Source organism: Rhinatrema bivittatum, chromosome 12, assembly GCF_901001135.1.
Source record: "Rhinatrema bivittatum chromosome 12, aRhiBiv1.1, whole genome shotgun sequence".
In the NCBI taxonomy this organism is placed as follows: Eukaryota; Metazoa; Chordata; class Amphibia; order Gymnophiona; family Rhinatrematidae; genus Rhinatrema; species Rhinatrema bivittatum.
Genome location: NC_042626.1, coordinates 53,592,683 through 53,605,782, shown reverse-complemented (window position 1 = coordinate 53,605,782; position 13,100 = coordinate 53,592,683). Strand labels below are relative to the sequence as shown.

General features: G+C 42.5%; 1 long non-coding RNA gene across 2 annotated transcripts in view; it reads left to right on the top strand.

Annotated features, from left to right (window-relative positions):
- The window catches only part of LOC115074586, a 68,868-nt gene that overhangs the window by 2,201 nt on the left and 53,567 nt on the right, over window positions 1-13,100 (top strand). Inside the window, exon 2 of one of the 2 annotated variants that reach the window (XR_003852285.1) lies at window positions 11,476-11,575. The exons of the other annotated variant lie outside the window; for it this stretch is intronic. This is a non-coding gene — a long non-coding RNA (uncharacterized LOC115074586). The remainder of the gene's footprint in view (window positions 1-11,475; window positions 11,576-13,100) is intronic. 2 annotated transcript variants of the gene reach the window in all.

The following is a 13,100-nucleotide window of genomic DNA, read 5'->3' as shown; positions in this document are numbered from 1 at the left end:
AATATTTCTTTCTAATCTGCTTGTATAATCTTGGACCCTCATATTACTTACAATTATCAGATATGTAAACTATCACTATGTAAAGTTGTATTAATATCTTATATAAGAAAGATGGATATATCTGTTTTTCTCTGAACATATAGTTCTGTTATATATGTGAAATTTCAATAAAATCGGTAAGGCAATTTCTTCCCTCAGCTTACTCACACTCCCTATTCCTTCTGCTCTTTCAGGCACTGAAGAGAATAGACCCAAGGTAGGGTTAGTAACAGCTGAATCCACATGTCCATTGGACAAGATTGCACTGCATACTGCCTTGATCCATACTACTTCAGCCTCTCCAGTCAATTTTTCCTCTCCCTTCTCTTCCTTCCCACTCTGCATTCAATCCTCCCCCCCTCCTGAAATATCTCATGGGGGGTTGAAGAGCCTTCCGGTGTCAAAAGAAGGATTCGTGAGGAAGGAATTGGTGTACTCGGTGCACCGGGGGTTAACGAGATGCCCTCAGCCAGCAGGGATGGCGTTCGCTCCCCACCCTCCTCCGCAGTGGCTTGTGCTCCCTGAGCTTCAATTGGCATTTCTGTAAAGAAGTTGTCAATCCGGGGTTGGTTACCCTCCACCGAGGAAGAATTAGCTGTACTTTCCCTCAGCTTCGCCTTCCGCTTCGTATGAGGCATAGGAAATCAGTTCAAAGAACAAAGTTTTTAGGAAAACTCAGTGGGGCATCTTACAGGTGTTGCGTTCGTGCCTACTCTTCGCCCTCGCTCCACCCTCTCTATCTGTGTGGCAACTCCCTCCGGGTCTGAGGGACAACTGCTGCCGTGGCGTCCTCTTGCCACGTTTTTCCAGAATCACTGGGCTGGCCTGAAGCTACGGATCCGCCCTGTTCCTAATGACGTAAGGGCACACGCGCTCCAGACTTTGTACCAGCAAGGGCGCGAACCTCGGGGGCGTTCCCCAGTAGTGACGTCATCCAGTTTCCATTTAAAAGGTCTTTGTTTGCTAACCTCAAATGAGTTAGCAAGGACTCGAATCTTTCCTCTTGGTCACGATTCGGCAAGCTACTCTGCTTTTGTAATTATCCGGAGAACCTGCTCCTCAGGGGATCCATTCTCTCTTCTTGTTTTTAGACTGCCGGTACTCGCTCCTCGAGGGCCAAAGTCCCTGTATACTCGGAAGACTCCTCATTGCCTGGAAGCGATCGCAAACGTGAACACTGTGGGTTCTGTTGCAGATAGGAATTGGTACTCGCTCCACGAGGGCCTATATTCCTAATCTCTGAAGACTCCCTTCTATCTAAGACGTTATCGCAGGTACGGAGATCGTAAGTTATATTGGCAGTCTGCAGATAGGAACCGGTACTCGCTCCACGAGGGCCTATGTTCCTAGAATCCTTTATAGACTCTCTTCTACTCTAGAAGTCATTCCATATATAGCTATTGTGAGTTCTTATTACAGACTGTTCCATAGGAACCAGTGCTCGCCTACGGCTCCTGTTCCTGAATATACCGAAGACTCTCTGCTGCATAGAGACCATTGCAGACATCTACAATTGTGAGTGTACCATCTTATACTGGTTATGTATTCTGCATACCCTGACTATTCACTACCTATAGTCTCTCTCTACAGCTCTGCAACCCAGAGATTATAATTCCAGTATCAGAAGGACTTCAGCCCTGCCGGGCACATCGACTCACTACTGCCACCACTGGTGGTTCAACTTCCAGTCTAAAAAAAAATAGATAGAAAGATCTATCTGTGTTCTGTCTATATTTCAGCCTAGCTGGTGGTCCCTCTCAGGATCTCCTCCTGGGGGCGCTGTCATCTGCCCAGGGATTCAACAATTCGACTACGAGCAGTATCATACTGACTGCCACTCTGTGGGAGCCAACCCACTACAAACCAATAGCTCCACCTACAGAGTATTATAAATTGCTAGCTCCTCCCCTTGGAGGAGCAGCATTGTACAACAGGAGCTCTCAGTCAGCGGCCATCTTGTCCTCTGGGAGTTGTGGGACCATTTTAACACCTTTTCGCGGAGTATGTGTGGAACGACTGTTGAATGGACAGGAGGAGTCTAGCTGGGTCTATGATGTGCTGAAGAGGTTCAAGAAGGTCCTCTGGCTGGAACGAGCGGAAAAGTGCACCTACCTGAGCATTTTTGATTGCCAGATAGTACCTCAGCTCAAAATCAAAATGAGCAAAGAAAAGAGACCAGCGAGCTTGTCGGGCATTTAAACATTGAGCTTGCTGAAGGTGTTCTAGATTTTTATGATCAGTGTAGATGGTTATTCAATGTTGAGCACCCTCCAGCCAGTGGTGCCATTCCTCTAGGGCTAACTTGATGGTGAGGAATTCCCTGTCACCTTTTCCATAATTGCGTTCAGCAGAAGAGAATTTCCTTGAGAAGGAGCATGGATGCAGGGTACCCTTGGGGGAGTGCTGACCTAAGAGAGCCCCTACCCCTACTGAGGAAGCATCCACTTCTCTGATGAAGGGGCGAGTAGGGTCCAGATGATGCAGACATGGCTTTTGTAGGAATGTGTCCTTCAGATTTTGGAAGGCCATCATGACTTTAAGTGGCCAGATCTTGATGTTAGCCCCTTTTCGTGTTAGGCCATTGAGGGGAGTAGTAATCGTAGAGTAGTTAGTGATGAAATATCTATAATAATTGGCGAAGCCCAGAAACCTTTGTATAGCTCGCAACCCAGTTGGCTGGGGCCAATCACGGATGCTTTTGAGTTTGTCCGGAACCATGGAGAAACCTCTACTGGAGACAATGTACCTTAGGAAGGAAAGGCTTTCTCTTTCGAACAGACACTTTTCCAGTTTGGCATATAATTGAGGAGGCGATGAAGGAGGAGGATTGCGGAGGCGATGAAGGAATTGACGGACATCACGGTGGTGAGAGAGAACATCTTTGGAAAAAATAAAGATGTCATCAAGATACACCACGACGCTGGCATAAAGTAGGCATCTGTAGATCTCATTCATCATCTTGTGGAAGACCTTCGGAACATTACATAATCTGAGCGGCATGACAAGGTATTCGTAATGCCCATCCCTCATGTCAAAAGCTGTCTTGAATTCATCGTTGGGCTGAATGCTAACCAGGTTCTAAGCCCCCCGAAGATCCAGTTTGGTGAAGATCCTTGACCCTTGCAGGCAGTCAAATAACTCTGAGATCAGGGGCAATGGGTGATTGCATTGAGACCTAGGTAGTCGATGCAGGGATGGAGTTTCCCATCCTTCTTAGCAACAAAGAAGAATCCTGCCCCTGCCAAAAATGTAAAGTGGCGGATAAACTCATTGTCCAGGTTCTCACGGATGTGTTCTGACATTGCCTTAGTCTCAGGAAGTGACACGGATATATCCTTCCATGTGGTGGACTGGCGCCAGGCAACAGCTCAATCTCATAATCAAATTCCTATGAGGGGGTAGGCACTCTATTTTTTTCTTCGAGAAGATGTCCGAGAAGTTGGCATACAGGTCAGGAACCCCGCCCGGGTATTGTTGCTGCCAAAGGTAGATATGGAGGGAACCCTACTTTCTCTAGGCAGGAATTGTGACAGTTGAGACCCCATTTGGAGAGCTGCCGAGTCAAACTGTTGAGAATGGAGTTGAAGCCGTGGTATTGTGCTATTTGATGCCCTGCTCCACTGTAATACAAAATGTATCAAAAATACACCACAAAATACAGCGAACTAGTGAACTAAACAAAACAATCTAGAGCAATGCTCTGTCGCTGTGAACAGTATCGACTTCAAATGTGGATTATACTGTTTTTTAAATTATTTTATATGTGAAGTATATCCCTACACAACAAGTGGTATATAATTTGTTTAGAATATATTAAAATTTTTTCTTTTAAATAATATATGGAGTTAGAGAAAGGTTTCATATATAGTGTAGGTGCCCAGCACCACTATTTAGTGGTATTATAATCATTAACCTTCCTCCTCCTCCTTGAGTTCTTTTTTGAATTTTTTTATGATATTTATATTTGTCCCAATAAACCTGAAGACTCTTCCGTGGCGGTAGAATGTTATTATATGCGTGCTCTGCGTTGTTAACTCTATGGGGGTAATTTTCAAAGGAGTTACGCGCATAAATGTAACTACTATTGTAGCAATTTTCAAAAGCCATTTACTCACGTAAAGTGCACTTATGCGAATAAATCCTATGGACGATTCAATGGCATATATTGTAGCAATTTTCAAAAGCCCACTTACTCGAGTAAAGTGCATTTACATGCGTAAAACCCAGATTTATGCATGTAAATGCTTTTTAAAATCCGCCCCTAAGAGACTAAAATTGATGAAAATGAAGAGTAAAAAACAGACTTCCCCGATTATTGTTGGTGTGTCCGTCCTTCAGTGGTGATCCCGACATGCACGTTTCAGACGTAAAAGCCTTTCCTCAGGGGCCTCGATGAATCCTGAAAACCAACTTCATGGGGTCTGCAACTCTTCTCTCAGCTGTTCTTCAAATGCTGACTGTCTCTGCCACGTAGCGATCTGCCTCTATCGATCGCCGGAAGAATAGACCGTCTGGTTTACTCTGACTCCTTATATATATATATCAGTTGGGGCGAAATCAGCCAATGAACAACCTCAAAAGAGTAGAAACGGTCTTGACGTCACAATCGGACTTTATAGGGAACTTTCCAAATGCAGTGGCAGTCTAATATACGGACCTGATGGAGTCACTATAAACAAAAATGTTCTTGCCTCGTTTTCGTTTAACTGGTGACGTGATGTCTCCGACCTGGTTGGAAACTATAAGCGCATAAAATCTCTTTAACAGTGCGGACCTGAAAGGGAAATACTTAGATACTCAACTATTGATAACGTGATGAAAAACTGTAAATGCATGGAAAGTCTTTTTTGTCCAAACCAAAAGGGAAAAAAAGCTCTTCCTATTAATCAATAGAGCATTTAAACTGTAGAAGCTCGTCTGATGTGAATTGTGAACCATGAAACACATTATAATACCTTATTGAATGAGGATCTACAAAAGAGTATTAAAATTGAGTTCATCATTCATGCCTCGGGGCATGGCAGTTCTTAAAGTGAAAATCCAAAATGCTTCACGTAAATTCAAAGATATGCGTATATCTCCACCACGTGATGGAGGTTCTACGCGTTCTATCACCGTCCATTTTAAATCTATGATGTTATGTCCTGAATCTATTAAATGTTGTACCATTGGTGCGGTTAACTTCAATGTGTTGAATCTCGATTTGTGTTCTCCTAACCTTACCCGGATGGGTCTGGTGGTTCGTCCGATGTATAACTTTGGACACGGGCAGATGATAACATAAACCACATTGTTAGATTGACAATTTGTGTTACTCTTCCTCCAAACTTTATATCCTGAAAGTGGATCTTCCCACTGTATACCTGCAATGGTTTGTACACACCAGGTACAGTGGCCACATGGTTGGTGGCCCACTAAGGATTCTTCTTTGTTAAAATTGTCAATCTGAGCATGAACCATCTGATCTCTTATGTTTCTGCCCCGATACATTGCAAATGTAGGAGGTTCCAAAAAGATGTTATGCATGGAAAGTATATGCCAATGCCTATAGATGGCTGCTTTTATTGTACCGGCTGCCGTAGACTGCTTCAGTACGCATGTCAACCGAGCTTCATCCTTCCTTGGTTTATACTGTAAAAGAGGTGTACGTTCGCTGAACTTAGCTCTTTTATATGCGCTGTTAATAGCCTTCTGCGGATAACCTCGCTCCCGAAATCTACCTGCTAGGATATTTGCTTGTATCTCAAAGTCCTTCTCGGTGGAACAAATTCGTTTAGCTCTAAAATATTGGCTCACTGGTAGCCCCATTTTAAAGCTATAAGAGTGATGACTTGAAAACCTTAACAGGTTATTCCGATCGGTGGGTTTCCGATGGATGGTGGTGTAATAATTCCCATGATCTATACTTATAGACACATCTAAAAATGTGATCTGAAGCTTTGAAGTATGCGAAGTGAATTGCAGATTGTTGTCCAATGTATTAATCCATTCTAAAAAAGAATGTAACTGTATCTCTGAGCCTTTCCAGATGAAAAAAATGTCATCTATGAAGCGATACCAGCACAGAATGTACTGCCACCAGATAGACGTGTATACCTGAGTGCTCTCGAACTGAGCAACGTACAGATTAGCTACCGACGGGGCTAAGGGAGACCCCATGGGGATGCCGTGTATTTGGTGATAACAATCCTGGCCAAACCAGAAAAAATTGTTGTGTAACACTATTTCGGCCAATTCCAACAGTGTATGGGTTTTAATCCTTTCTGTTGTACTTCGTTGATTCAATACATTTTCCACAATCTCCAATGCTCTGTTTTGCGGTATATTGGTATATAGTGAATTTATATCCATGGTTACCATGATTATTGATTCCCACTGTACTTTTAACGCTTCCAAATTCCTCAAAAAGTGTGCTGTATCTTTAATGTATGAAAGGGACTGTGCCACGTAAGGTTGCAAAAATAGATCTAAAAAATTTGCAACTGGCTCCAAAACCGACCCATTTTGCGATACTATGGGTCTAATAGGCGGAGCTACCAAGCTCTTGTGTATTTTGGGAATAGAGTAAATCACTGGGCGCCTGGGATGGGTAACCGTGAGATACACTTTCTCTTTAGTGGTCAGCCTCAATTCACATTCAACCACTTCTTGAACTTTGGACTTGAGAATCTCAGTGGGATCCTCAGTTGTTAATTGATAATATTTAGAATCGTTCAGGTGAACCATTAAATCCTTTATATACTTAGTCCGGTCTTGTATTACCACGGCTCCCCCTTTATCGGCTGGTTTAATAATGATCTGTGATGCTTTTTTTAAACTGGCCAAGGCTTCTTTCTGTGCTGGAGGGAGATTATATGTTCTCTGATGAGACTTTGATTCAAAAGCTGTTAAATATTTTAATACAAGAGCTTGAAACGTTTGAATGTAAGGGTCCACTGGACCCGGTGGAGTCCAGTTGGACTTGGGTTTCACTACTGAAGGGTCTGTGTCCGCTGCAGGTTTGTCTGAAAAAAAAATAATCGCAAATTCAATTTGCGTATGAAACGTTGAATAGAAATACGACTTTCAAAAGCCGAATGTTTAGAGGTTGGAACATAAGAAAGTCCCTGATCCAGAACTGCTATCTGGGTGTTGGTCAAGGGGGGTAGAGGATATATTAATAACTGACGTGGACTTAGAACCTGATTCCTCTGGTTTCCCTTGACTAACTATTTGTCATTTTTTTTGACGCGTGGACCGTGTAGATACTGATCCTCCACGATTGTCTTTCTTTCCTCTCCCTCGATTAGACCAACGATTACCCTTGCCTGTTGTACCTGAATGTTCAGTGGTATCTCCAGAAGTAGCAGTAGTGGTCTGATCGTCTCCCTCGTCTGTGCTTGAATTCTCATCCGATGAAAATGTGAACCGGACCTTCTTCGATGGTATTTTAGGACCCATCCAGTGATACACCCTATCTAATTTATAGTCTGTTTGGTCTCATTTTAATTTAGATACTTTAACGCTTTTAATAGATGTCCGAAATTCTTCCAACGTGTTCTGGAATTCTAATAACTTGTCCTCTAAAGGGATAACTTGAGGATCAGTCGTAAGTTGTTCCCTCAACCTATCCTTCCAAATACAGCAACACATTTCCAAAAGACCAATCAGAAGGGCATACCAGAACATGCTTCACACCCAACCGGCAAGAACCTCCCTGAGGAAACGAGCCCTGTCTCCTGCAGGTCCCCCTCTTTGGAACCTACTCCCACTGGACCTCCGCCAAGAACCGTGCCTTCTGACATTTTATATTATATTTATATAAATGTTGTGCCCAAATTGAAGGCCCTCTTACTACTTTTTTCTATAGCTTACGGGAGGGAGCCTCGTTACCTACTCACTCTAATGTGGCTGGTATTACAATAATTGCTAAGACAGGAAGAGATCCCTCTCAATGCGGATCATATCACCCAATTTCTCTAATAAATATTGACTTAAAAAATATTAACGAAGGTGTTTGCAGCTCGCCTTAATTTAGTTCTTCCGAGCCTAGTGTACAAGGATCAAGTGGGGTTTATACCACAGAGGATGGCAGCGGATAATGTACGCAAAGTTAAAGATATTCTTTGGTGGGCAAAGAAAGAGAAGATACCTCTCCTTGCATTAGCTATAGATGCTGAAAAAGCATTCGATCTTGTACACTGGGAATTTCTCTTTGCCACTTTGACTAAGATGAATTTTGGGCCTATGTTTTTACAGTGGATTAAAGCTCTTTATCAAGATCCAGTTGCTAGGATAAAAGTTAATGGAGGATATGGAGATTTATTCTCTGTTCAAAGGGGAACCAGACAGGGATGCCCATTATCCCCATTATTATTTGCGCTTTTGCTAGAGCCTTTTGCCACTAGACTTAGGAATTCAGCGAGGATTGAGGGGGTATGGATAGGTGACCTTCATCTTAAAATCTCGCTTTTTGCGGATGATATCTTATTGACCATTACCAATCCGGTTGTCTCTTTAGCCGGTGTCACTGATGAGATATACACTTTCAGTGCAGTCTCCAGTTTTAAAATTAATTTAGACAAATCCAAGCTTCTCAATGTCTCTGCTGACCTGGTTATGGTTCAAGATTTAAAACAACAGTACCCCTTCAAACTGGCCCCATTCTTGCTTAAATATTTGGGGGTACATATAGGACCCAATATTAATGATCTATTTCACTTTAATTATGTATCTTTGCTTTGTGCTATCCAGAGTGATATCCAAAAATGGGACAGAGAGCAATATTCTTGGCTTGGACGTATTGCAATAGTGAAAATGATTATTTTGCCAAGGTTTCTGCACCTATTTATTACCTTGCCGATATACATCAGTCTAGCCATCTTACATTCTTGGCAAAAAATTTTGTTCAACTTCATTTGGTGAAAGAGACCCCCTAGGCTATCTCGCAGACTGCTTTATCAGCCCAGGGAACGGGGAGGGCTCAGTGTACCCCATCTAGAATGGTACTACGTGGTGGCTCAACTTACAGCTATTCCCGATATCCACAGAAAGATGTCAGTGAAGCAGTGGGTTTCTTTTGAAGAACAGATAATGGGGGGTTTACCATTGGCTGCAATATTCTGGCAACCCCATCATACATGGGTTTCTACAGGTCAAATGTGCATGCCACTTGAAACTACTGTGCGACTATGGACCAAATGGAAAGGCCGTTTAATTGGTGATAGAACATACTTCTACTCTACCCATGTCTCACATCTCGGGAATTTTCCTGCAGGTCACAATAACCAGTCATTCAAGGAATGGCATATGAAAGGCATCGCAAAGATAGAGCATTTTCTCAGTGGTGGAACAGTAATGTCATGGTCCCAGTTACAAAACACACACCATTTATGAGCTAAAGATTTTTTGGCAGGTTATCAAATACATCATTTTTTACGTTCTCCTCAAATCATCTCCTCTCTGAGACATGGTAAGACTTTGAGCATTATTGTGAAGACATTGACAAAAAAAGGGGCATGATTTCTAAAATTTATACATTATTGCTTGGTACAGACACACGTCCATTTCCACATACTATAGCATGGGAAAGAGATCTGGGTCGCTCCTTCTCAGTGGAGGAATGGACTCAAATGTACCTAATAGCCCGGAAATGCTCTATCTCGGTTAATTTGCAGGAGAATTGCTACAAGTTATTAACCCTCTGGTATATCACACCTCATATATTGCACCGGAGAAAACCCCACATCAGTGACTTGTGTTGGCGTCAATGTGGACATGTGGGCACACTGCTTCATATGTGGTGGATGTGTGAACCTGTTCAAAGACTATGGGACGAGGTAGCGACATGGCTTGAGAGTCTTCTCGGCTTGATGGGCTTTAAGGGTGTAGGATTCATGTTATTACAACACCCTCATCAGGCATTGGACACATCAGAAACTCAATTTTGTCATCAAGTTTTTATTGCCACAAGATTAGCTATTGCCAGCCACTGGAAACAGACTGATGTTCCCTCATTACGACTAAGTCAACAAAAGGTACACTTATACTGCAGAATGGCAGCTGTAACAGCGGAACTTCATAATACATTATCCGCATTTCAGTCAACATGGACTCCATATCTCAACTGGGAAAAGGCAGCTGCCTCATAGCATACATATTCCTATTATACATGGACATGCATGTCTAGCTTCTATACCTTTAATCATTTACCTTCTTATGGTTTGTTTTTTTTAATGGATCCTTCCTAAGGTGGTAAGGTTGAAAGGCATTTGCAGAATCTTGTTGTAGGTGAGCTCATGGGTGGGGGGGATGGAGATGTTTGGGGAACGGGGAATTCTATGTTACATAAAAATGTTGTCAGACAATGGAGTAGATTTTAAAAGGTGCACGCGGGAGTAGATTTGTTTGTGCAACCTGGCGCGAACAAATCTACTCCCGATTTTATAACATGCGCATTGCCTTGGAGGGAACTTTCCTTCTGGACCCCCCACCTTCCCCTCCCTTCCCCTATCTAACCCACCCCCAGCCCTAACTAATTCCCCCCCTACCTTTATTTTACAAGTTATGCCTGCCTGAGACAGGCGTAACTTGCGCTCGCCGGCCGGCTGCCAGCGCACCATGTTCCGGTCTAGGGGCTGGTCCGGAGGCTGCAGCCACGCCCCTGGAACGCCCCCGAGGACACTGGCCGTGACACTGTATTTCCCAGGTGTATGTCACTTATTCTAAAAGCAATATTAAGAAATAATTTTATACACTGCATAATTCATTTTTTATTTTTAATAATTAAAAAGGTTTCTCTTTTTTCTACATATTTAATAATTAATAAAAATAAAAACAAACATGGAAAAACTTTTTATTTTTTTAAGATCTATCTCCATTTTCCCTACATTATATATATAATCTAACTTTTGAATATTTAATTTTTGTTTACCGAGATGCCAGTCATCATATAGAGTGATTCTTATCGTGAATTGTGATTATGCAAGCTCTAGGTGTTATATTAATACATTTTCTTTTCTAACTATGCCTATATCATTGATTGCTACTGGACTCTAAGAAACAACTAATGGTGTAGCAGGGATTTTGAAATGATGTAGTTATCATTTCTATACAGCATTTATGTTTTAGTGTGATTGAACTCACATAGAGCAACTGTTACCATTTACTGATTTAATAGATGTGCGCTTGAGACAAGCAATTGTGAGACTTAGAACAACTTAGAACAGTATGGATAGAACAAAAAATTGTTTTATTTATTATAGATTTTTTTTATTGTATGTTCATACTGCATTACCTAGCCGTGTGTTACTTATTTCAAAAGGAGTATTTATTTTAATTCCATATTTTTTTATATTCATATTTAATTTATTATCTACCATTAAAAAGGATTCCATTTTTTTCCTCATACATTTAAATAAAAAAAATGTTTTTTCCTTTCTCTGTACCATTTATAAGGTCATAGTTTGGCGGCAACATCTTTTTAAAAGCATTCACTTCCAGTTTGTTGAAATGCCGGTCGGTGCACAGAGTTATTCTTTTTGTGAATCGAGACAAAGTAAGTCCTATACGGTTGAACGATATATGTTTCACTAACTGTTATTTGCTTCTAAGAGATCATTAATGTTGTAGAATATATTTTGAAATGACTGCGCTATGGAATAAAACTGCCGTTCAGCATTTGCACTCGCAGCAACAGTTACATGCACAATTTTCCAATATAATATTTTTGTGCTTGATACTTCTAACTGCAAGTCTTAGAGTTCTCTTATGTCCCCGGTGTTATATATTTACTTGAAGCTTTTTTTGATTAAAAGATATCATATAAAATTTATAGTTTAATATACAATATGTATAATCAAACATTAAAATTGGTTTGAGTAGGCTTATTATTTCAGATTGAAAATGCCCAATAAATAGCAATTTTTTTTTTTTTTTTTATATATTCCATACTGGGTCAGACCAAGGGTCCATCAAGCCCAGCATCCTGTTTCCAACAGTGGCCAATCCAGGCCACAAGAACCTAGCAAGTACCCAAAAACTAAGTCTATTCCATGTTACCATTGCTAATGGCAGTGGCTATTCTCTAAGGGGCAGATTTTATAAATCTGCGCACAGGCGTACTTTTGTTCGCACAGCAGGCGCGAACAAGAGTACGTGGGATTTCAATAGATACGCGCGTAGCCATTAAAATCCGGGGTCGGCGCGCGCAAGGCTGCCCAAAATCGGCAGCCTGCGCGCACCGAGCCGCGCAGTCTGCCTCCGTTCCCTCCACCCCCCCCCCCCCCGCACCTTCCCTTCCCCTACCTAACCCACCCCCCGGCCCTATCTAAACCCCCCCTACTTTTGTCGGCAAAGTTACGCCTGCTGGAAGCAGGCGTAACTTTGCGCGCGCCGGGCTGGCTGGCGCGCTCCATGTTCCGGTCCAGGAGCTGGTCTGGAGGCCGCGGCCATGCCCCCGGAAAGCCCCCAGGCCGAAACCACGCCCGCGCCGCAAGCCCCCAAAACGCCGCATCACTTGCGACACGCCCCCGAAACACCGCGTCACTACCGGCACGCCCCCAACATGCCCCCCGACACGCCCCTCCATGCAAGCCCCGGGACTTGCGCGCACTGCCGAGCCTATGCAAAATAGGCTCGGCGCACGCAGGGGGGGGGTTGGGGTAGATTTTCGGGGGGTATGCGCGTATCTTACGTGCGTACCCCTTTGAAAATCTACCCCTAAGTGAACTTGATAGCAGGTAATGGACTTCTCCTCCAAGAACGTATCCAATCCTTTTTTAAACACAGCTATACTAACTGCACTAACCACATCCTCTGGCAACAAATTCCAGAGTTTAATTGTGCATTGAGTAAAAAAGAACTTTCTCCGATTAGTTTTAAATGTGCCCCATGCTAACTTCATGGAGTGCCCCCTAGTCTTTCTACTATCCGAAAGAGTAAATAACCGATTCACATCTACCCGTTCTAGACCTCTCATGATTTTAAACATCTCTATCATATCCCCCCTCAGCCGTCTCTTCTCAATATTTGATAAGAGACTTGATTTTATTCTCAAAACAAAAAATTCTTTTGTTAACATT